The following is a 25,885-nucleotide window of genomic DNA, read 5'->3' as shown; positions in this document are numbered from 1 at the left end:
CATAGCCGATCTGCTCCACTTGCAACTTCAGGGAGGTAAGAATTGCGTGTTCAACCTACCCCACTGTAATTCTAGGGGAATAAGGTTTGACATGACCTACTCTGCTGCAACTTCAGAAAGATGAGGTTTGTAACTTCGCTGATCTGTTCTTTGGGAAACATGACCTGCATAATCCATTTTATGGACCTATTGATGCCTAGTGTTTAGGATGTCATGATCAAGATGAACCAAATGCTCCTAACTAGATGCGTATGTACTATATGTGCATGAATACAGAATGTCATGAGAATGATCCCTTTTTAATGCTTAGGTTATCATTGTTCGTTGTTCATCAACGTTCTATCACTGATGCTCTCTTGTTTAGCCGGTATTTTTGACAGAAAAACCAAAGAAATAGTCGCAATTTAGACTATTCTTTCTCCAATCCCTCTAATCCTTAAGTTGGTTAGTTCTAAACAATAGCCCTATTTCAGGTCTTCGTACTATTTAGAAGCTTTTAGAGTAATATGCAAAACTTCTTTTACTTGAATATTATTAGTCCATTAATTTTTATTTCAATAAAAGATGTTTGAAAAATATTATCAAAATGGACACGATGAAATTGAGAGCAAATCTCTAAACAAATAAATCAATCAAGATAACGAATCTTGCTGAGATACGAAATGAATAAGATAAAAAAGCTTATCACAATGGATAGGATGAAAATTTATTGAGAGCAAAACTCTAAATGAACAAATTAATCAAGATAGCAAAATTCTCTAAGATACAAAAATGAATAAGATGAATACAGGTGCCCCAGATATCTCAACATGAGCTTTTCCGTACAAACTTCTTGAGGACCCTTTTGAACTTGATATGTGTTTAGAAGTCCTAGAATGCTTTGTCAATGCCTCAAGATGTGGCATCTTCCCTTCTTATTAATTTGGAGAGGACAAAACCACTGCATGCTCCACGTTCAATCAAAACTTGAACTGCCCATTCTGGGGTTTTCAATTCAAAACCCATTTGGTCTCAAAGCGCCATTTGTGAGTTTTCACTTTGGCCTCTCCCTTTTTTCTTTCTTTTTTAGGTGAAGTACTTCTTGACTGAATTCGAATTCATAGGGTTAGGTAAGTTCCTGCCATCCATCTCAGTCAAAATTAACGCTCCTCCAGAAAAGGCTTTCTTGACCACATAAGGTCCTTCCCAATTCGGTATCCACTTTCCTCTAAAGTCTTTTTGTATGGGAATGATTTTCTTCAGTACCAAGTCTCGTTCATGAAATTCTCTGGGACAAACCTTTTTGTTGTAAGCTCGCATCATTCTCTTTTGGTAAATTTGACAATGACGTATAGCTCGTAACCTCTTTTCTTCGATCAAACTCAGTTGATCATATCGGGATTGAATCCACTCCACTTCATCTAGTTTCAGTTCTGATAAAACTCGGAGAGAAGGAATCTCTACTTCAATGGGCAAAACTACCTCCATTCCATATACCAATGAAAAGGGTGTTGCCCCGGTAGAAGTTCTAATAGATGCTCGATAGGCAAAAAGGGCAAATGGTAACTTCTCGTGCCAATCCTTAAAAGTCTCAGTCATCTTCCCTACGATCTTCTTGATGTTTTTATTGTTCGCTTCTACCGCGCCATTCATTTTTGGGCGATATGGCGATGAGTTGTGGTGTTTGATCTTGAATTGATTACAGACCTCTGCTATCATGCTGTTGTTCAAGTTCAATGCATTGTCGGATATAATCCTTTCTGGTATCCCGTACCGGCATATAATCTCATTTTTTAGAAATCTGCTGACAGCTGAGTTTGTAACGTTAGCGTAAGAAGTAGCCTCTACCCACTTAGTAAAGTAGTCAATAACGACAAATATGAACTGATGCCCATTTGAAGCTTTTGGCGAGATCGGCCCAATGACATCAATGTCCCACATAGAGAAAGGCCATGGAGAAGTCATGACATGGAGAGATGAAGGGGACACGTGAATCTTGTCTCCATAAATTTGGCACTTATGGCATTTCTTGGCATATTTGATGCAATCCTCTTTCTATGGTGGACCAATAATATTCGAATCTCATGATTTTCCTGGCCATTGTGAAGCCATTAGCATGTGTTCCACAAACTCCTTCATGCACCTCTTCCAAGATTTGCTTGGCCTCCACACGTCTACATATCTTAGCAGCACCTGATCTTTTCTTCTTCTATACAAGATCTCTCCATCTAAGACATAATCATTAGCCAACATTCTCAATGTCTTCTTTTCATTCTCAGTCGCTTGGCCAGGATACTCACGATTCTTTATATACTGTAGTATGTCGTGATACCAGGGGTGATCATCCTTTTTTTCTTCATTGTCAATGTTGTAACAATGTGCTGGAGCCTCATAAATGCTCATCTAGATAGGCTTCACATCCTCTTGTTTATTTACCTTGATCATAGAAGCTAATGTAGCCAATGCGTCGGCCATCTGATTTTCATCCCGTGGAAGATAATAGAAGGTAATGTCATTAAACTCTTCAATTAATTCAAGGACAAACTTTCGATAATTAATCAACTTGGAGTCTCTTGTCTCTCATTCGCCTTTAAGTTGATAAATTACCAATGCAGAATCCCCATATACCTCTAACACCCTTATTTTGCGTTCAATAGCTGCGCGGATTCCCATAATGCATGCCTCATATTTCGCCATATTGTTTGTGCAATCAAAATTTAATTTGCTAGTGAATGGGTAATGATCACCATCGGGAGATATCAAGACTGCCCTAATCCCATTGCCCACAGCATTCGAGGCTCCGTCAAAATTCAGCTTCCAAGGATCGTCTTTTTGAAAGTCTTTTTCTGCGGTTGCAACATACATCAAATCCTCATTCGGGAAATCGAAGTTTAGTGGTTCATAATCATCCAGTGCTCTACTGGCCAGAGGGTCCAGTTTAGATATTAATCAGGTTGTATGGTACAACATGTATTGCCTCAATCTCCAAGTTGTCCAGATCAGAGCGCAACATAGTTTCTCAATTGGCAAATATCTCGTCTCGCATTCAGTGAACTTCTTATTGAGATAGTAGATTGCTCTTTCTTTTCGTCCTGACTCATCATGTTGGCTAAGCACGCAACCCATGGAATTTTCAAATACTGCCAAATACAGTATCAGTGGTTTATTTGGGCAATGTGGCATTAGCACTGGAGCGTTGGACAAGTAATGTTTGACCTTTTCAAAACTTGTCTAACACTCTTCATCCCATACACCTGGATTGTGTTTCTTAAGGAGACGAAATATGGGGTCACATTTCTTAGTTAATTGTGAAATGAACCGAGTGATGTAGTTTAGTCTCTCTAGAAAAACTCGAACTTCTTTTTGAGTACGCGGTAGTGGTATTTCTTGTATAGCCTTTACTTTGTCTGGATCAATCTCAATTCCTCTCTCTTTGACCACGAACCCCAGCAAATTTCCTGATCTGGCCCCGAAGGTGCATTTCGCTGGATTCAACTTTAGTTGGAATTTTCTTAACCTTATGAACAATTTTCTAAGGACTCGCACATGTTCCCCTTCTGTTCTAGACTTCGCGATCATGTCATCGACATAAACTTCTATCTCTTTATGCATCATGTCGTGGAACAAGTTAACCATGACTCTCTGATACGTTGCTCCCGTATTTTTTAGTCCAAACGGCATCACTTTGTAGCAGAATATTCCCCACATCGTTATGAATATGGTCTTCTCCATGTCTTCAGGATGCATTCTAATTTGGTTATACCAGGAGAAACCATCCATGAAGGAGAACAGCGAGTCACCGGTAGTATTGTCTATTAAGGTATCAATATGGGGTAACAGGAAATTATATTTGAGACTGGCTTTGTTCATATCTCTGTAGTCCACACACATTCGCACTTTCTCATATTTCTTAGGAACAGGGACTATGTTGGCTACCCATTCTGAATACTTGACCACCTGTAAGAAACCAGCATCGAACTGCTTCTTAACTTCTTCTTTTATTTTCAACAAGATATCAGGTCTCATCCTTCGGAGTTTTTGTTGAACTGGTTTACATTGTTTTGTTATGGGGAGTCGGTGTACCACTATATCAGTGTTTAACCTGGGCATGTCTTGATAGGACCATGCAAAGACATCTTTGAATTCTTGGAGCAACTCAATGAGATCTTGCTTTGTCTCCGCATCAATAAAAGCTCCAATTTTCACTTCTTTTCCCTCTCCTAAGCTCACAACTTCTACCGACTCTTTATAATGTAGGATCTGTTTTTCTTCCTATTCTACCATTCTTAACAAATCAGGAGATAAGTTACAGCCTTGATCATCTTCAAAATCCTGAGAATCCTCTATACCCATGTCTTGCTCAAAAGGGGACTCTAAGTTAGTATCGGTGTCGCTCATATCATTAATATCTGGGGACCTATTATTGAGGTGAAAAGTAGATTCAAAGAAAGAATCTAAGAATAATTATATGCACAATATGTTTATGAATGGAATGGAAAAAATATTTGCTCAAAATGAGACTGAATGATATATTTCATTGAAATAAGATTTTAGACATATGCCTTTTACAAAAGATTCTTGTTACTCCCAGGCTCAGAGCAACAAGTGTGTTCTGAATATTACTCTGAATTGACTTTAAAAGTTACAGGGATCTCCTTGACAGTCTAATTATTTAGAACGCTTCCCGGCTCATAAGGGCGAATGCCAGATGAATTCTCTTCTCTAATTTCTTCCTCGGATATGGCATTAATGCTTAGATCCCCTAACATCCCTTCTGCAGTTCCTTTCCTTGGTGTCCTTTGTTTAGGGTGAATAGTTCCCCCTGACACGAATGTTTTGGATATGTAGGGGAATGTCATGGGTTCCCATTTTGTTTCACTCAAACGTGTATTTCTTCTTTCCTGCTTCCTGTCCAACTCTTTCCTCTTTTGCTTTGCATCTGGCCTATATCCCAAGCCAAAGCAGTCTCATTTATCCATCAATCTGGGTACCTCCATCCTCCCTTGGAGGTATTTCCCAAGTCCTTTTCCAGGTAGAGCCCCTCTTCCAGCCATCATTTGTAAGCTCATCCTTGTTGTTTTGGATATTCTGGGTGTGGGGATCTTATTCCCTTCAACAGTGAAGGTTGCATTCACAAATTCCAAAGATCGGAATTAACATTCAATTGCTTCTTCTTCTGTCCCTATATAAGGTGCGTCACTAGTTACAGCTGCAATGATGTCCTCCTCTGCATTAATTGTCACCAGCCGACCCTCTGTTACCAACTTCAACTTTTTGTGCAACGATGAAGGTACTGCTCCCGTTGAATGAATCCAAGGTCTTCCTAACAAACAATTGTAAGAAGGCTTGATGTCCATTACCAGAAAATCTACCTCATACGTGCTTGGGCCGATTAGGAGGGGTATTTCAATCCTTCTCATTACTCTTCTTTCAGTACCATCGAACGCCCTCACTATGTTCTGGCATGTTTTCATGTACGAGTTGTCCACGGGCAACCTATTCAGGGTAGATAAGGGTAAGACGTTTAGGGCTGATCCATTATCAATTAGTACCCCTGGCAATGTATACCCCTTCCAGCGGGTAGTAATGTACAGATCTTTGGTCGATCACATGCCTCCCGGTGGTATTTCATCATCGTTAAAGAAAATAAAGTTATCAGTGCTTAAGTTACCAACCAGACGGTCTAACTTGTTCACAGAGATGTCATTAGCGAAGTAAGTCTCATTTAATACTTTTATTAACGTGCTGCGATGTACCTCCGAGCTTAAGAGTAACGCTAGTACCGAAATACGAGCTGGTTGTTTATGTAACTGCTCTACGACACTGTATTCACTGTGTTTTAAAAACTTTAGAAACTCCCTAGCTTCATTCTCCGTTATTGGCTCGTTGACAGGTGATTCAATTTGGATCGCATTTTCCTTCTTCCGTTCGACCACCAAGGCTTTTCCTTTTGCAGTCCACTACGCGTGTAGAAGCCATCATCATTGCTCTCTACTGAAGCATTTATCGGGTTCCCCTCTCCTGGAATTGTCACGTTACAGTCATAATTCCAAGGAACCTTTTTATTATCCTTATAGGAAAATGGTACCGGTTTTTGAATTATGACTTTCAGTGGTATTTGTATCCCCGCTTCGTTACTCCTTGGCTATGAAATAATCACCACTGGGTGATTGACCTTCTGGAACCTTTCTACAGGTCCCTCCTCTGAGACGCAAACCTCTGTTTCTTCAAATTCCTTAAATTCTTCATAAAACTCTATCTCCTTATTGTCCATCAGATTTTGTATCATGGTATTGAACTCTGCACATTCTTGGATATTATGACCCTTCTTGGCATGTAACTCATAGTACATTCCTGCCCCTTTAGGCCTTTAGTCTAAATCTCGAGTGATTAGACCCCTACATGCCATCTATTCCCAAACACATTTCATTAGGGTTCTTACCTCCATCACGTCTACCTTAATTTTCTTACTTCCACCATCGGCTATCGCATTTACCCCTTTATCCGTATGATCGGGCAACGGGTTTCCTGCTACGTTTGGTCCGGAGGGGTCATCTAACTTTACAATACCCATGTTGATGAGTCTTTCGACCACCTTCTTGAATGCAGTACAATTCTCAATCGAATATCCCGTTATCCCTGCATGATATTCGCATTGAGCATTTACATCATACCACTTAGGGAATGGGGGTAGCATAGGTTTTAGATAAAAATGGGCTACCACATGTGCATTAAATAGATTTTGGTACAGCTCTCTATACGTTATCGGGATAGGTGTAAATTGGGGTCTTTCAAACCTCGAATTAGACTCCTGCCTCGGAGGGCCTTGATGACTGGTAGCTACTGTCCTTGGTGAACCAATGACGATTGGCTTTGAATATCCCTTGTTGTATGTACTCACATTATTTACCTCGCTTTCTTTCTTCCTCGAAGTCAGTCTTTTAAAGTTTTCCCCCACATCTATTTTACCATTTATTACCTCATTTTCAATCATTTCACCGGTCATCACTATATCTGAGAAGCTCTTGGTGGCGCTTCCCAACATATGAGTGATGAACGGGGCCTTTAAAGGATTGATGATAAGCATAGTGGTTTCTTTTTCCAGAAGAGGTGGCTGGACTTGAGTTGCCACTTCTTTCCATCTCTGGGCATACTGCCTGAAACTTTCATTCTGTTTCTTCTCCATGTTTTGTAGCGTGATCCTATCGGGTGTCATGTCCGCTATGTGGCTATATTGTCTCATGAAGGCTTGTGCCAAATCTTTCCATGAGTAAATTTGGGCACAACCCAGCTGGTTATACCATTTGGCCGTAGCTCCGATCAAACTGTCCTGGAAACAGTGAATTAACAATTGATCATTGTTGATATATCTTATCATCTTCCGACAGAACATAGTGATATGGGCTTCAGGACAGCTAGTCCCGTTGTGCTTCTCAAATTCTGGCATTTTAAACTTAGGCAGGAAAACTAAGTTAGGGACCAAACTCAGGTCTTGGGCATCGATCTTGCAACGATAATTAGTATTTCTATTGCTTTGAACTTTTCCTCTAACCACCTACACCTATCTTCAAGTTGTTTTGGTAAATCCACTTTTGTCATCTCTACTTCCGCTACATCGTCCAGATCAAGGACAACAGGGTTTGTTGGATTATCTCCTGGGTTGGAACCTGAGTCTGTCTGAAAGTTAATCGGCGCCGAGGCGCCGACTTGGCATTGAGGTCTAATGTGATCACGCACTCCATGTGGACACATATCTGGTTGTGCCTGAGTGTTCGTTGGGGCAAAACCTGGAGGAAAAACAGGGTCCTCCTGATCAACTCCCGAATTGATTACAGGGTCTTTCCTTTATCAGCCAATAATTGTGCCAGTTGGCTCATCACAGTTCTTTGGAATTCCAACACGTCTTGTTCGATATTATCCAATTGTTCTTGCATTTATTTTTGCATTTGTTCCAACCTTTCTAACCTTTGATCCATTGCTTTTGTCTTCTTTCTTGTGCCGTAATGATGTTCCAGGATAACTGTCATAGTTTTAATAAATTAGGGACCTTTTTTTGAAACTTTAATACATATGATAAAATGCGATGCAAATGAATGGATGCAAAAATGCATTGATTCTAATTCAATTTCATTAGAAATACTTGACTAGAAAATAAATTTCTTTACATAAAGTGAATTACATATACGGCTTTGCCTTTACAATTAAAGCCTTAACTCTCCTAAGGAGCCAAGCTAACTCTCGACCCTGACGTGATTCTGATTCATACTTCAAACTCAGTATATCGGCTTAGACCGCTAAGGTTTGCAAATGATCAGCCACTTCCCGCACTTGAGTCACAGCTTCTCCCATAATGTAATCTCAATCTCTAATTTGATTTTGAAAATGATGGAGCTGTTTTTGGCACTGTTCATTGCGTCTTTCAAGAAGTTCTACTCATAATTCAGAATTTTTTAATGCATCTTCAAGCTCTCCTATCTTTCCCTTCAATTCTTCAATTTTACTCAAACTTGCTCTTAGCACAGGTGAATCGACTTTTCTAACTCCGCTACCCGAGCTTTTAATCTTGCTTATTCATTTCGGTATTCCAACAAACTTTTCTCCAAAGCGCTCTCTCGAGCTTGGGCGTCTTGAAATTTCTTTTCCCACTGACCAACTTTGGTCTTTTCTTCCTTGATTTTCTGTCGCTATAGCCCCGACGTTTTACCCAAACCCGCAGTTCTAATTGACAGATACAGCTTTTTATAATCTATTTTTAGACTATCTAAATCCTCTTCAGCCTTGTTCTTTCTTTTCTTTAACTTTTCAGCTTCCAACTTGTGGATATCAACATCTAGTCCCAAATGCATATTCTCCACTTCTAGCTGCTCTATCTTCTTTCCCAACTCCGAACTTCTTTTTTCGAAGTCTTGTTTGATGATCTCTAATTCTGATAGAACTACTAGTAAATGCTCCTTTATAGATTGAACACGTTCTTCTCTTAGCCTAGGGATGTTATCATTAATCCTCTTACTCCGTCACCCATGATATTCGAGAGTTGTCGTTGCTTCTACGGTAATTCTTTTCATCTGGTGAATTTGTTTCCAAGCGTTAGACATCTCTCGAATCTTTCCCCTGTAATTATTACCCTTATAAGAAAACTTACACTCGGCCAGCCCTTGCGTTGCATGTATGAACTGTCTTGATCTATATTGTCTTAACACGAGCAGAGGGGTATATCCGACAGCTCCCCAAATTCCAAGTAAAGGGACCCAGTCAAAGTCCCCACATCGATACAAAATCTCGTCGAGCACCATCGAAGGAGCTTTCCATTCAACATCTCCATCTTGGAGATTTTGAAGGATCATTATCCATCTTTCCCCTATAATGTCGTCACGTCTCGGTGTCACTGCTAATTCCTTCAAAGGAGAATAATTTTCAGAGAATACTTGATAAGAAACCTTATCCACCTTCCAGAAGTGACTGTGGCACCAAACTAACAGGAGCTGTACACAACCAATGAATCTTCCCTCACCCGTTCTCCGACACGCACTCAAAGATCTGAACGTTTCGGCCAAAATTGCTGAGACGGGTATGACCCTCCTATCAAGTTGATCAAACAAATCTACAACTGCTTCGCCTATATGTCCTAACGCTTTAGGGAAAATAACCAACCCGTATATACTCAAAGCAAAAACATCGACCTTTTTCTTTGTATCACGGTGTGCCAAAATCTGATCTCGCAAACTTTTTCCAGGGATACATTTGTTTTCTCCTTTTTGTTTGATTCGTGCCGCGACCCATTGCTCACTCATTCCGGTGATTTTTGTTAACTTCTTTGTAAAAGTCAGAACATTGGCAGCTCTAGAATAAACTTTGTCTACTTGGATTCTCGGTCAACGAAGTAAAGCTGTATACTCCTCCACAGTAGGCACCATGTCTACCTCCCCGAAGGTGAAGCAGCTATAAGCAGAATTCAAAAATTGGGCCAAAGCTCGAAATAAATGCCCATCCACCTTGATGTCGAGCAAGTAGGGCAAATCACCATAATTCCAGTAAAACAACTGTTTGACTTCATCATCCCATTGAGCCCAAATTTCTTTCAACTCTTGAAGATTATTCTGAGTTACGTTGATACTAGTGAAATCCCATAATTCTGATGTGTACCCCCTCGTCAGACTATCACCTTTCTCGAGTTGCGTTTTTTCTGACCATATCCGGATAGCTTCTAAGCTTCCTGAGCTATTCCGTTTAATCTCTCATGCTTCTTTATCATTCATTTTTTTACTCCTCCATTTGTTAATTTTTTTCCATTTTAATACTTAAATTTGGCAGCTATATCTATTTTGGTCCCTTAACTTGAAAAATATAAAAATTTGTTGATACGACACTCTAAAATTGTGTCATGTCATTGCTTTAAATATTAAAAATTTTATATAAATTTTTAGGCAATGATATGATACAATCTTAGAATTTTATTCAACATTTTAAAAATAGGACCGATGATTGAACATGTTAGACCATCAGTTCTTGATTCAAACAGTTCGATTGGTTCGACCGTTGGACCTACAATATAAATTTTGGACTTTAGAGATGACATGTACTTAGGTTTGGTAATGTAAATATGAACTATAAATATATAATAGAAATGTTATAAAAATAAGTGTAAGCATGTGAAAAGATGGTTATGTGCTTAAATGTAATATCTCTTGTTCAGATCTTTTATTGGATTGGGTGAGAGGTGTTACATTTCTACCACACTTTATCAAGCAAATTTGATCAATTATTTATTTACAGAGTAAAATCTAAAAATTGTCACTCAACTTTTAGCGTTGTTGACACCATTTTTTGATAAAACGGGGTCGACATGGGTTTTGAAAAATGAAAATAAAAGTGGGAGTCGCCACCAATCCTTTTTAATAGGGTGTGATTGGATCACCTCGAAAAGTGATTGTTTTTAATAAACAATTTGATTTTATTAAAACAACAATTTTGGTCCACGAAATTCAGAAAAACAGGTTCGGGAGTCGGTTACGTAGAGGAAGGATTAGCACCCTCGTAACGCCCCAAAATTGGTACCTAGTTGATTAATTAATGTCTTAATGTCGAAAATTGAAAAATTTAAAGAGATTTAAAGTACAATCCTTAAAAACTAGAATGACATGGATTAAGATTTAGGAGGATATTTGGCTATTTGGTCGAACGAAATCGAAACCCGATTACATTAGGGCACGTTTTCGAATTTCCAAGCATAAAACATTGCCTTATTTTGAAAATTTTAAAAGGATATTTGGCTATTTGGTCGAACGAGAAAAATCGAAACCCAGCACATTAGGGCACGTTTTCTCGAATTTTCGAACGCAAAACATTGCCTTATTTTGAAATTTTTTAAAATGATATTTGGCTATTTGGTCGAACAAGAAAAATCGAAACCTAGCACATTAGTGCACGTTTTCTCGAATTTCCGAACGCAAAACATTGCCTTATTTCGAAATTAGTATGCGTAACAAAATGTTAATGAATACAATGGTGTAGCATAAATAACACAAGTAATAGCAATGAAAATAAATTGGATAAAAAAAAAGGTAAATCAATGACATACAAAATAACAATACATATAAGCAAATAAAATCAAAACATTCTTTCAAAATAATAATGAAAATGTAAATAAAGAAATAAACAAAGAAAATGAATAGAACTATAAAAATATAAGAGATATATATATGTATCTACATAGAATTATAGAAATATGAAAAATATATGTATGTATAAAATTTTAAGTTATGAAAATAAAAATATATGTATATATGTAGATAGCTTTTTTTATAAAATATAAAATGTGTATATATATATTATAGAATATATGTATGTATTAAAATGTATGTATGCGTATACATACTTTAACATTATAAAGCATAAAAAACATGTAAATATATATAGGAATTATAAAATATATATATGTATGTTGTAAGAACGTATGTATGTATGTATGCATATGTGTATATGAAGATTAAAAAAGAATTAATGTATAAATGAGCATATGATAACAATAATACTTAATAATAACGGCAATAACATCAAATTTATCAATTTTAAATAATAAAAAAGGAATCACGGAAAATGGACTAAATTAAACTTTGAAACAAGATTTAGGCATTAAATCCGTAAATAAATGAAAATTGAAGGACTATATTGAACACGCGAATAACATAGAGGGACTGGAAGGGAAATTTCCCTTCTCCACTAAAACGGCGTCGTTCAAATAGGACTAAATTGAAATGGGTAATAAACTAAAGGGGCAGATTTAAAAATAAAAGAAAACCTGATTGAGAAAAAATTAAAAAACGGAGGGGCTAAAAGCACAATTTACCCCTCTTTATAAAAACACGCGAATCTCTGTGTGCGAGTCGGGTCGCGTACGGGTCACGCCAAACGGCGCCGTTTTGGCGCTAAAACCCTCCAGGTAAAACGACATCGTTTAATCCTGCTATAAAAGCCAAAAAAATATTCAAAATTTTCATTTCTCCCCCACTTTAAAACAAAAAAAAAAAACAAAAAGACTCTCTACCCCCCCTTTTCCTCTTCCGGCACAGGCCCATAATCCGGTGAAAGGGCTACCGCGTCGGTCGCCGGCCACCGGCAACGGCGCCGCCGTATGCGGTGGCCGAAAAAGGTGAAAACTTCGGATCTGGCTCCTTTTAACCTCCTAAGCCCGAATCCGCTTTTAAAATCCTCAAAATATTAACCAAAAAGACCCAAAAACCCAAGACACCTTTCGGTTTCTGGCCACCTATCCTCGAAGGTGGCTACCTCGGTTGTCCCGGCAGCGTTAGAAGCCAAACACAGGTGAGTCCCTTCCTTTTTCTTTTATTTCCATTTCTAAGAAAAAATAAAAATAAAAAATAAAGATAAATAACGAAACGATGCAAGAAGATTAAAAATGTCAACCTTCGATTTTTCTAATTGATATTCTTTGTTCTCTCTTGTATTTTTTCTCCTGTGTAAACATTACAAAACTGATTGTTGTGGCTTTATAGCCACTACTTTACATTTTTTACTACTGTTTATTTCTCTGTTACTTGCGTTGCTATTCTCGTGTTTGTTTTCCTTGTTTGCAGGTCTGTGGCAAGGTTAACTTGCCATTTTGGTGCAAATCTTGGTGGAGGCGTCGTTATCGGGCGTGGTGCATGCCGAGGGCGCACATGGGGCAGCTGCGGCGTGAGAGAGAGGGAGGGAACCCTAGGGTTCCCTGATGCTGTTTAATTTTTGGGCCCTAATGGGCCGTTTAGGGTTTTGGATTTTGGCCGTTTTGGCCTGTTGTACATGGACTTTATTTTTATTTGTTTTGGGTCTTTAGACCTAGGTCAAAATTGAACTGTTACAAGCGTGTTTCTGTTTTGGTACCCAAGTTTAAATTTTCTATTTTAGTAACCAATACTATCAAAATTTAATATTTTGGTCACTCCTTTGTTAAATCACTAACAATGACATTTTTTTATTGGCATAACAAAATGTTTACTTTTATAAGTTTAGTCCTAAATCTAAAAACATTCAATAAATTTAGCTCCCAACTTTACACAGTCATCAATTTAGTCTAAATTATTAAAATTTTAAAAATATTTAAAAGTTCATTTTCAATAAAATACATACTATATTTATTTTCTCCTTTTCTAACATGAATTTTATTTATTAAAATAATAAATTATAAATAAAATAATAATCTTATAAATAAAACAAATTAAGGGGAAAAAAAACATGAAGATCACTTATACAGATTCAATTTTTTTTTCTTTTTTAACATTAACGACCACCACGTTCAAATTTGATAAAATATTGTAGCCTAAGGTCGAAAAGGATGAGAGATGTTTTTAGGTTGTTGCTAGAATGGATTTATTGCCTTTGATATTGTGCTTGAGGGCAAGCATGATTGGAGATATATAAACGAAGATATGAGATCTTGAAGACCCAGTAGGTCGAAGGCTATGTTGTCAACTCCACAACCAATTCCTAATTTGATGGCGCAATGAAGAAGGATGTAAAAAGCAAGGAGTTCGAAGTAGGGGTTATTGGTGCTGATAGTTGTGGGTAAAGGTAATGTCTAGCACTTGATAAATTTGACGAGGACTAAGGAGCAATGTCAGATGTATAATAAAATTTATTATTTATAAAATAAACTAAAAAAAAAAAGGAGAAAATTTTAAATCTGCTTTAAGTTTTGTTTGTAGGTTTTTCTAAAAAAACATTTTATTTATAAAAGTATTATTTTAATAAATAAATTTCATGTTGTAAAAGAAAAAATGAGTATTCATTTATTTATAATTTTGTATGTATTTTTATTGGAAAATGAACTTTTAAATATTTTTATTTCTTAATTTTCAATTTTGAATTTTAAGAAGTAAAACTAAGATGATAAAATGTGTAAAATTAGGGCTAAATTTGTTGATTTTTAGAATTAGGACTAAATTGATAGAATCAGTAAATATTGGAGGGCTAAATTTGTTATTATTCTAATAAAAGGGTCATCATTAGTGATTTAAGAGAAGTGATGAAAATATTAAATTTCAACGGACTAAAATAAAAATTTAAAACTGAGCGACTATTTTATAATTTACCCTTGCTATTCTTGAATGAAAACATTGTAATTGTCCAAAAAATTTAACCTTAGGGTCAGAAATGGTAATTTTAAGCTTAGAATAATTATCTTGGCTTTTTTGCTTCAATATAAAATCACGTATGAACTTACATTAATATCAAAACTACTGACAATCAATGAATAACTCTTATGGGAATCCCACCCCCCCAAATTTACCTTCAAAATTTTGAACTACTCCTTGCTATCAAATTTTTGGCTTTGGGGTTGGTAAATAACTATGCATTCTCAATCAATTGTTTTTTACTTTGGGGATTTGGACAAATAAAAAATTATATTTGAATTTGGTCAAATTCCAAGTCTAATTTGGGATTTTCAAAATTTAAGATTGATTAAAAATACATGACAATTTTTTTGTTCTCTTTTTCAAAATCCGAACAATAAATAATTAATTTTAATTATAATATATTATCAAAGAAGCTTCATGCATTTAATTTAATACAATATCATAATTTTCACATTTTTAAATTATAAACCCTACTTTTTAATTTATACCTAAGTAAATCCATTTATTTGGATACAAATCAAATTATATATTTTTATTTAGGTGTAAACAAAATATAAATGATTTTTATAAATAACACGATAAAATTGAAAGTTTTTTAATATTTTATTTTAACCTAAAAAATTATAAAATGGAAAGTTACAGTATGTTTGCCAAGGCATAATTTAAAAATAAAAGACCTCTTTAAAAGAATATACCGAAGCAATTAGTTCTATCCTAATTGTTCATAACAAAGTTAAAAAACATTTTTTATTCAAAATTAAGTTTTATAGAATTGAACTAGTAGTCAAATCGGTTAGGTTATCGGTTCGCCCAATTCGATTAAATAATTCATTAAAAATCATAAAAATAAGGAAATATTAAAAATGGTAAATGATAGTATTAGTGCAGATAAAAGATTATATTTATATATATATATATATATTATCTATATACTATATTTAATCTCTAATTAAGTTAGAATCATAAGTTAACTTGACACTAAATCAGTTGAGAAGTAAAAAAATTATTTTAGAAATAATAAATATCATTATAAAGGTAATTTTGTATTTTTATATTAAATATGTAAACCTAAAGCCTTGATTTTAACATTTCAACAAAAGCACATTTGATTTATATATGTTGAGGGAGGATTAGCTCCTTCAAGAGAAGTCTTTGAAGTGTCATCCTCAAGGACGACGATCGCTTCCTCAACAATGGAAGGTATTGTCCTTCGGGAAGGGTTTTGTCCCCCTCAACAAAAAGAGTTGTGTACGGTTCACTTATTAAATGAAATTATTCTTTATCAATTAACTTACATAGAAATGATCTTAAAGCGATTTTGAACACGCAAAACCCGACCTAGAAGTTTAGACCGAATCTCGGAGGTTACATTGATCATCAAAGTGATCGTAGAACGTTTCTACAAAACGAGTTGTTTTAGACTTCGTCAAAAAACCGTTGCTTTAATCGAGCTCAATCATTTAACAAAACATGCCGAATTCAAATCGATAATTAGGATACGATGAAACATGTCCGAAAATAAAATCCCCAATTTCCAAACTTCAGTAAAAATAACACTTATGTGTATATGACACAAAATTCGTACCACAATTTTCAAAACAGTATGATACGAGCTCGCTTACGGAAGTAATTGAGTCGTTGATTGCCCGATCGTCAAATTAAGTAGTTCTCGTTTTGAATTAACAAAATGGTTAAGTTATAAAAAGATAGTTGTTTGGCAGCGGATAAACAAAGTTAAAAAAATGATGGAAGATGGGTATAATGATCTTAAAACACGAACAAACTCGTAATAGTGATTAGGACCCAATTCGTATAAGTCTTAAGGTGGAGAATGGATAGCTGGATAGAACCAAGACCCGCTATCTAGGGAGATAGGAACCTACGATATAGGTGAACGCCACACTCGAAAGTGATAAGTTCAAGAACGGAGATAGGATGACGCCACTAGCAATGCTAGATAAGTCAGATCAAATCACCAATAACAATGAGAGTGAAAAACTCACAAAGTCTAAAATATTTCATAAATTTTATCAAAAGGTTCCTACAAGTAGCTGAAAACAAAGTATTTATAGGCATGAGACAAGCCCCAGCCGAATAGACACACACACACTCAGCTTAATTGAGCTATTAATAAACTTAATTGAGCTAATTAAAAACTACAAGACCTTTGATAAACTCTAACATAAGAAACGACAATGGACAGCATGTTTGGTCTTCCTGTTCAGCTGATAATTAACTCTAATGAGCTGAATAAACTTGATTCAATACTTGATCAGCTAAAGAGTCATAACAGCCTTTCAATTTCTCCTTGGACAGCCAAATGAATAGCAGCCAAAAATTAATGTCATTTGGCACACGAACAGCCCCCTTTGTATGAATGCTTGAATATAAACGGTCAAAAGGTGTGAATGGATGAATTAGAATAGCCACCATCATGTGAAAACATTTGGAAACTGAATGGGCTTGTGTAAACAGCTCCTTGTCCATTGAACTCCTCAAACAGTCACTTGTGCCAATCAATGCACCAGCTGGATTCAGCTAAATGGTCACCTAAAAACATCAATTAAAATTCGGTAAGGACACATTAACTAGCTCAATTAAGTTGTCTAAGTCTAAGACACTTTAAAGAGTTGTTTGAGCTAAGACAAATTAAATAGATTTCAGACAAATTAAATGGTTGTGCAAATTAATACACTAAACAAATTTAATGCCGAAAATACTTAGACATATTAAATAATTAAAGACACATTTAATATTTAAACTAAATATTATTCAAGTTTATTCCATCAACTAAGTAGCTCAAAACACATAAATTAAATAAAGCTAAATTTCAGCTGAAACCAAATTGGATTTTCCAGCCAATTGATGCACAAGCTAAAACCAATTAATGATGAGCTCAATGAGCTTTGATGAGCTATGAATGAACTGAATGAGCTTGTAGCAAATTGCATAGAACACTTAAATCAGACTTCTTTGATTGTTCGATTTTTCCAGCAATGGTTTCCAACCCAAACGTGCTTAATTAAAGCCTGCACAAAAATTAACAAATTAAAATTAAGCTTCATTTTGCACTTAGGCCCCTCGAGCTTAGGCCAATCTCGATGGCGTCGAGTTGCGTCATAACATGATGCGACCGGGTTCGTATCATACTTACAGTCCAAAACCATTTATTTAAACTCTGGATTAAAGAAAACTTATTAGCTTGACTCAAACATAACATTCTGAGACCTCCGACATGCTGAGTCTAGCTTCAGAACACGAGAGTACCTGAAAGGGAAAACTCTAAGGAGGTGAGCTACACGAGCTCAGTGTGAGTCCGAAACATAACAGAAAATGGAAAACGAAACGTTATGATAAACAATCTGCTACCAAAATATGAACACAATCATACATGGAAAACTCAACCACTAAACCAAACATGTCATTACCAAAACATACCAAAACGCCAAAAAACTTCATTTCCAAGTACCATATCACTAACACCTCAATACTCGCAAAATATTACGCATATACTAAGACATATAATCAGATGCGTACGAATGCAACAAATAAAAAAGAACCCACCCCACCAACCAAACACCTCTCCGACCAACCTGCACATCACATATGATCTAATCAAGCCCAACCAACCGTGCACACCACTTATGACCTCGAAAGGCCCACCTATCCTACACACCACATACATGGAACTAAGCCACTCGAATGACAATATGCAGCTGAGCTGACATATGTAAAGTACAGTGCGGTAAACCGCTGTACAGATGTATTGTAGTTGAAACTGCCAAATCAGATCAGGCTTCCTTCTCTTCGCAACCAAACCCAGAATTTTATGCAAATGTATATACACAAACAGAACACCAATAGACTTATAAAAACACTGTACATAACTTACAATCAGTCACACATTAGTCAAACAGAATCAAAGGTGCACATATTCAATCGACTAGATTCAAAATCAGTTACAACGGTACTTAGCTACTAGATAACATTACTTATCACTTAAATAACTTATTAAATTAGTGCTATGATTACAACTAAAGCATAATTCTGGCAAAAAAAAAGTCCCAACCACCCTTACTAAGGCCTAGTTGAGGGTTGGAACACACAGGAATAAAAAAATTCAAAATTTGATACGGAACGAAAATTTGAGAAATAGGGCCACACAGTCGTATGAAAGTGCCTAGGCCGTGTGGGGGTCTACACGCCAATGAGGTACACGCCTGTGTGAAGATGACACACGCATGTGTGTCCAGTGAACATGCCCGTGTGAATAGCCTGTGTAACTCTCTGTCCAAATTGGGTAAAATAAGGTGTAGGGCAGACACGGTCGTGTGAAAGTCTCCCACGACCATGTGCCCACAGGACACGACTGTGTGTTCAGAACACACACCCGTGTAAAAATTGACTAAAATCCCCAAATTCAGCCACACGGCTGTGTGGCACCAAAATTTGCTCAAAAACTCTAATTCTCAAATGCACATGGCCGTGTGATTCACCCATGTGCTGCTCACGCCAATGTGGCCACCCGTGTGGTCATGAAACTACACCGAAACTGACTGTAGAACATGCATTTGTCGTCAAAATGATCCCCAACCCTCGATAACTCAAAAATACACCAAAAACACACATAATTTCAAGCCATTCCATGAAAATCGACCCTTCAATTGGTCAATTTCAAAAACACATAAATTATGTCGGATTTCATGGAAACCAGTCAGAAATTTGATAACAAAATGGAAGGGCCTCCAAACACATACCTGGATTCGTAATTAAAGCACCCAAAAAGATCAAAACGTCACCACCCACCAAACTGAAACCTCAATTCCATAAATATACCAATTTATAAGAATTCAACTAACGAAATTGAAAACAACAACAAAGATAAATTAGTCAATAAACCCAAAGGACAACACTTACCCGATACAACACTCAAAGATTCAAAGATCGAATTTGAGAAGCAGTAACTAGCAACCTCAATTTTGAAACCCAAAAGAAAAATGGTAGAATCACAAAGGGAAGAAGATACAAAAAAAAAAAATGTTGCAACTGAGGGGTGTGGAAGAGGGAGAACATGTGAAGTTATTTTTGGGATTACTTCTAATTTCAAATTAAATTAAAATAAATAAATAATAAATAAATGTTTAAAACTTAAAAACAAAACTAGAATAAAATTAACCCTTCTAAACACACATGATGACTTAAACCCAGGATCTAGAGGTAAATTAACACACAACCAATCACCGGACTAACAAACCCATTCTTACATAACAACGCGAAAATGAACCCAATTGTTCGACCTAATCACTAACCCTTACTACAAACCTCAAAACTTTTAACCCCAAATTTCAGAGTTTTATAGATTTTATTTGGACAAGGCACATCCTTTAAGTACCTTGATGGTTATAAGATCATTGGATGTGAAAAAAGAACATTTTCATCCTCGTGAAAATGATGAACTTCTTGGTCCCAAATTTCCATATCTCAATGCTATAGGAGCATTGATATATCTTGCTAATAATACACGTCCAAATATAGTATTTGTTGTAAGCTTATTAGCAAAATCTAGTCCTCCTTTGATACATATAAACTAGAATGGAATTAAACAAATATTTCAATATCTCCGAGGATTGATTGATATGGGATTATTCTATCCAAATGGTTTAAAACCACAACTGATCGACTATGTAAATGTAGGGAACTTATCTGATCCACATAGAGCTCATTCTCAAACAAGTTATGTATTTACATGTGGAGTTATAACTATATTATGACACTCAACAAAATAAACCTTAACTACTACTTCATGAAACCATGCAAAGCTAATTGTATTGCATGAAGAAAGTCAAGAATGTGTTTGGTTAAGAATGATGACCCAACATATCTAGCAGATGTGTGGTATATCATTCGGAAAAATGGTTCCAACTATTTTGTACGAAGACAATGAAGCTTGCATAGATCAATTAAAAGGAGGGTACATCAAAGGGGACAAAACGAAACATATTTCGCAGAAATTTTTCTTCCCTCATGACCTTCATAAGGATGGTGGATATAGATGTTTAACAAATTCGTTCATGTAAGAATTTGTTGAATTTGCTCACTAAGGCACTACTAGCTAGCACATTTGAAAAGCTTGTCAATGGAATTGGTATGCGCCGACTTAAAGATATTATGTGATGTTGTCATGAGGGGTAGTAAAATATGCATTGTACTTTTTTTCCCTTAACCGAGGTTTTCTCCTATTGGATTTTCTTGGTAAGGTTTTTAATGAGGCAAAATGATATACATATTATAGATAAGTGTACTATTTTTCATTCATTAAGATTTTTTCCCACGAATATTTTTATATTAGTAAGGTTTTAACAAGGGATATTATTTACGGTGCACATCCAATGAGAATGTTATGAATATTTTATCATTAAGTAAATGTCCATCAAGATCAATATAAGTTTGATGTATTTTAGGACTCTAATATTTATTAGGCGTAGAGTTTCATTTCATTTATGTTTCTTATGTCTTTAAATATAGAGTCTAGAGAACCATTATAATCATTCCTATTTTAATTAATAAAACCTCATATTTTGTTTTGCTCTCTCATTTTCTTTGTTCTTTCTCTTTATTTTATAACAAAATCAAAATTTTATTTAAGTACTCTCTAAAAAAACTTTATTTAAGTAGGCATAACACTAAATTTAGTTTTAATGTTTATAAATATATTTGTTAATTTAGCACTTGTTCTTTTTTTAGCTAAATTTGACTCCCAATCTTTAAAAAAGTTGAATTATTTTTTAATGGAAATATTGACTAAAACATTAAAATTTTAAACATAGCGACTTGCATGCCAATCTACATGTATTTCATGTTTTTTTTTAATTTTCATGAACTTTTTATTTTTGAACATTTTATAAATTTTAAATTATTTAGCGAAGTGATAAATAAAACAAATAGTATCATATCAACATAAAGTAGATGTGGATTCACTTCCTCTGAATGTCTTCCTTAATTATGATCTCAACTCTTGGTTGTCCTTTAAACATGAGTACAACTACTTTCTCTTGGAACCAAGGGCGAAACTAGGGGACTGGCAGTGGCTTCGACCTCCCAAAATGAAAAAAATTTCATTTAGATCCTTTAAATTTTTAAAAATTTTAAATTAGTAAAGAAAATTGTACTTTGGCCTCCCTTAAAAATATAAAAATTTGATTTAACCCTTTAGAAATTATTTAAGATATATTAAAATGATGAAATTAATTTTTTAGTAAAAATTACAATTTAATTTCGACCCCTAACAATTTTTTTTATTTCGCCATTGCCTGGAATAGAAGTAGAACTATTGTGTGCTGCATGTGGAGGTTGACCTCGAGTAGGTTTTACATCTATTAAATTTATTTGAATCTCTTCCTTCATCTTCTTTTATACAGTAACCCCAAAAATAAAAACAAAACAATGAGAAAAGCACAAAAGAAATTTATAGCTAATAAAAATTATAATGTTTCATGTATATTTGTATTTAATTTTTAATAAATTAGTGTCATGAGTCAATTTACACTAACTCTATTAAAAATAATTTTAAAAAGATATTTTATTTAAAAATAAAAATAGAATTATAAAGGTATTTTTATATTAAATTTATAAACCCAAAATAAATCTATAAATAATGAAACTTGAACCTAAGTAAAAAATCATTAAACTCTCAATTTTAATATTTCAATCAAAGTCTTTTTCTATTTATATATAATTTCTTTTATATACATATTTCAATATGAAATTCTTTTAATTTATACCGTAAATATGAGATAATCTAATATAAAATTTTAATTACACTTACCAAAGATTAAGCTAGTGCTTGTGGTTGGAAGTCGGAAACAAGAGCAAAACTAAATATGGAAAGTGTGGGGAATATCTTACAAGCCATGTATGTTTGGTTGGTGAGAAAATGATATCTGGGTTGCAGGCGATGGAAGGTTAATGGGATTGGATTATTTTGGATGTAGAAGACAAATTTGGAACTCAATATTGTGATGGCTATATAACTGCTTACCAAAAAAGATGTATGGGATTTCATCTTCCGATTCAATAGTCTCTGTTTCTTGTTGTCAATTAAAAATGGAGTTGATCCAACACGGCAGATATCAGTCTAATATGGGCTTGTAACGGTCCCATTTTGACTTCCAAGTACTTGGACTACTTTTGGTTTACAAAAGTAATAGAATTGTTAAAATATACTTTTATTTAGAGAAATGAATGGTTGAGTAGAAGAGGGAAAATCCCTAATTAACCTTAGAATACTAACAATTCCTCCCAGGCAATCAGAGGACGATGCTAAACTCTACTTGGCTAACCATTCTGCAACATAACTCTTCTCCCTAGGAACCTATATAGCCAATTGATCAACCAACATTCTTCTTATTTCTTCTATTAAGCAACAGTGTGGGTGAAACTTATTAACACCATTAGTCTTCATCTGTACAGAAGTGAAAGTATCAGATTCAATTAAAATTCTCCTAATACCATTATTCCATGCGAGTCGGATGCCTATAATTCTGTGACATCAATGCTAAAATTCCCAGTTATAATCGAATATCCAAGGAACCAGGCCCCATAATTATCTCGAATGACTCCACCTGCATCTGCACCTTCATTCTCTCGAGATCCCAAATGTCATCCATGTATTTTATTTATTTATTTATTTTGAATTTTAGGATATTTTTAAATATTTTAAATCATTTAAAAAATTTATGTCTCTTAGTCAATAAAAAAATTTAGTTCAATTGGAATACTTTTTATTTAAATTAATTAGAGCTTCGTTACATTTAGAGTTTTTATTTTGATGTAATTAGCTAGCTTATATAAAGACATCAAGGTATATCATTTTTACTATTTAGAATATATATAAAAGCACAAGTTTAAAAAAAACTTTTGAACCGCGGTAATACATTTTATTTTCTACCATATTACTAAATTGATATTTAAAATATTTAAAATTTAATTTAGAATTATTACTTATAACTTTATTTAAAAATAAGTTGTGATAATTTTATTGGCTCTACAATAGAGTTATAACTTAAACAAAAGTATAAACATACTTGCGACTAGTCAAAATAACTAATAATTAATTACTTTTATTTTTTATAACTGAACTTTTTCTATTTTCATATTTATTAATGTAATAAAATAAAATTATAACTCGAATAGAAGTTCAAGTATATAAAGAGACATTGATTTTATTTTTTAATTATAATTTGATTATCCTCCTATTTATGAGTTGGGGGAGACTATAGGTAGTTCTAGGTATTGTGTAAGAAAAGAACGAATATGATCAGAACAATTCCATTGGTTGAGTTTTTCGGTAAATCTTTCTTAAAGGATTCAATCAAACATTTATTCATCTATCCATATCCATCGGTTTATTCGATCATTTATTCTTTCCTTTTCATTCACTTTTCTTAGTCTCTTCTTTGCTTTGATCATTAATCTTAAGTCTCACTTTTTCTTTATTATTTTCCAGCTTAAAACACCATTGCTTACTACTGAATTGTAAGAATTAATCTATAACTTCTTGAATCGAATCGAGTTTTCTCTTTCGAAACAACTTTGAATTATCTTGGACTTTTGGAACCTGTGTGGATGCTGCCCCTTTACCATTGATTCATTAATCGAGAAGGCAACCAATTCGGGAGATTAGGAAGCAATATATATATCATTGATTAACAAAGAAGTGCCTTACCGTGATGAGCATCTGCCTAGTATCCGACTCATTTGTACAATGCTAATCAGAGGAGCATTCAAAGTCTACCTATCAAGCCAAAATTGAACATTCACAGCCTTTTTTTCAAATTGTTCACTTGTTAAGATACTACCTAATAAGTAAGAGAATTGCGAAGAAGATTCAACCTCAAACAAGTTCTTGTTTGAAAACAGATATTTGGATATATAAACTTACACCCATAAATTATTAGCTTTTGTAACCAATCTCCTTCCAATCTTCACAAGCACCACCAAGATACAATCACACATTATTTTCAACCCCAAATCACCAACTTCTAACGGTAAATAAAAATATCTCAATTAACAAGGTGTACTTTTCTTGTATTTTAAATAGATCCTCAAATAAATATCTGACAAAGCTTGTCAATCTAATCACGTACATCTAAGCGTAATTTTGTAGTTTTCATAGTATAAGTCCGTAGCAAAAATTAATTATTGAACTCCTAGACTTGAATTATAATTGTTGGATGATTGTAATTATAAATCATACAAATCTAGAATTGAAACCCAAAAAATTAAAATTTATTTGAATGTAAGAAAATTGCTCAAAATTTCCCAAATATTTTGATACTTAACCACACATCTAATTTTGGGTTTCACAACCAGAATTTATGGTAATCATATTTAGAAGTATGGGTACGAATGCAAACCAAGTTAAGAATAAAGTGAGGTTGTTGATGACAGAAAACAAAAAGCATGGCCGAGGGAAATGCACTTAATTTGATTATGAAACACAAACTTGGGCCACATGTATACTTGTAAACTTATCTCAACTTAGAGGCCCATGTTAGTTGAATTTAGGATCTCCGAATCATTTTCTTCATGTGTTGACAGAAATACAGAATATATCTCAAGAAACTAGGGCCAAAATAGCATTATCAGTTCCATGCTATTTCTTTCAAATCCTTACGATATGTGCTCAACTCTCTGTCTTTTGAATTCACTAATGTATCAACTATTGAAGAAACCGACATTATTGCTCATAGTTTATATGTATAGTGGAATGCACGCTAGAAGACATGAGAGGAATGCTTACATGGTTGAGTTTTAGATTTAGTATAATTTTGCGTTTATTTCCGTAGTGCTTGCTTGATAACTCATTTTATTATTATCTCATCTATTGATTATAAAATTCAAAATTCAACAAGCATGCTACATTTCACTTATATAAAAGATAAATGAATAAATAAACATGTCTTGATTTTGCTTAAGGGTCTTTAAATTTCATTATTAGTGTATAAGATGATAATTATAATTTTCTTTTAAAAAATTGTGATGATCCAAATAAGCATGTATTTCAAATGAAAATATTGATTGCTATTAAATGCTAATTAAATTAGGTGAAATTAAAATTTCATTCAAGTACAAATTTAAATTTTATTTAGTGCAAACAAGTTTCAAGAGTATTATTGGATGGAGAGTGCTTATTTGGGTGAAGTGATAAAATTAGAGGATTCTTTTTTTTTTAGATTATTTTTACATAAATATGACAATTTATTATAATACAC

The sequence above is a fragment of the Gossypium raimondii genome, chromosome 10 (genome assembly GCF_025698545.1).
Source record: "Gossypium raimondii isolate GPD5lz chromosome 10, ASM2569854v1, whole genome shotgun sequence".
NCBI lineage: Eukaryota > Viridiplantae > Streptophyta > Magnoliopsida > Malvales > Malvaceae > Gossypium > Gossypium raimondii.
The sequence above is the reverse complement of the archived record's forward strand: the minus strand, read 5'-3'. Positions refer to the sequence as shown.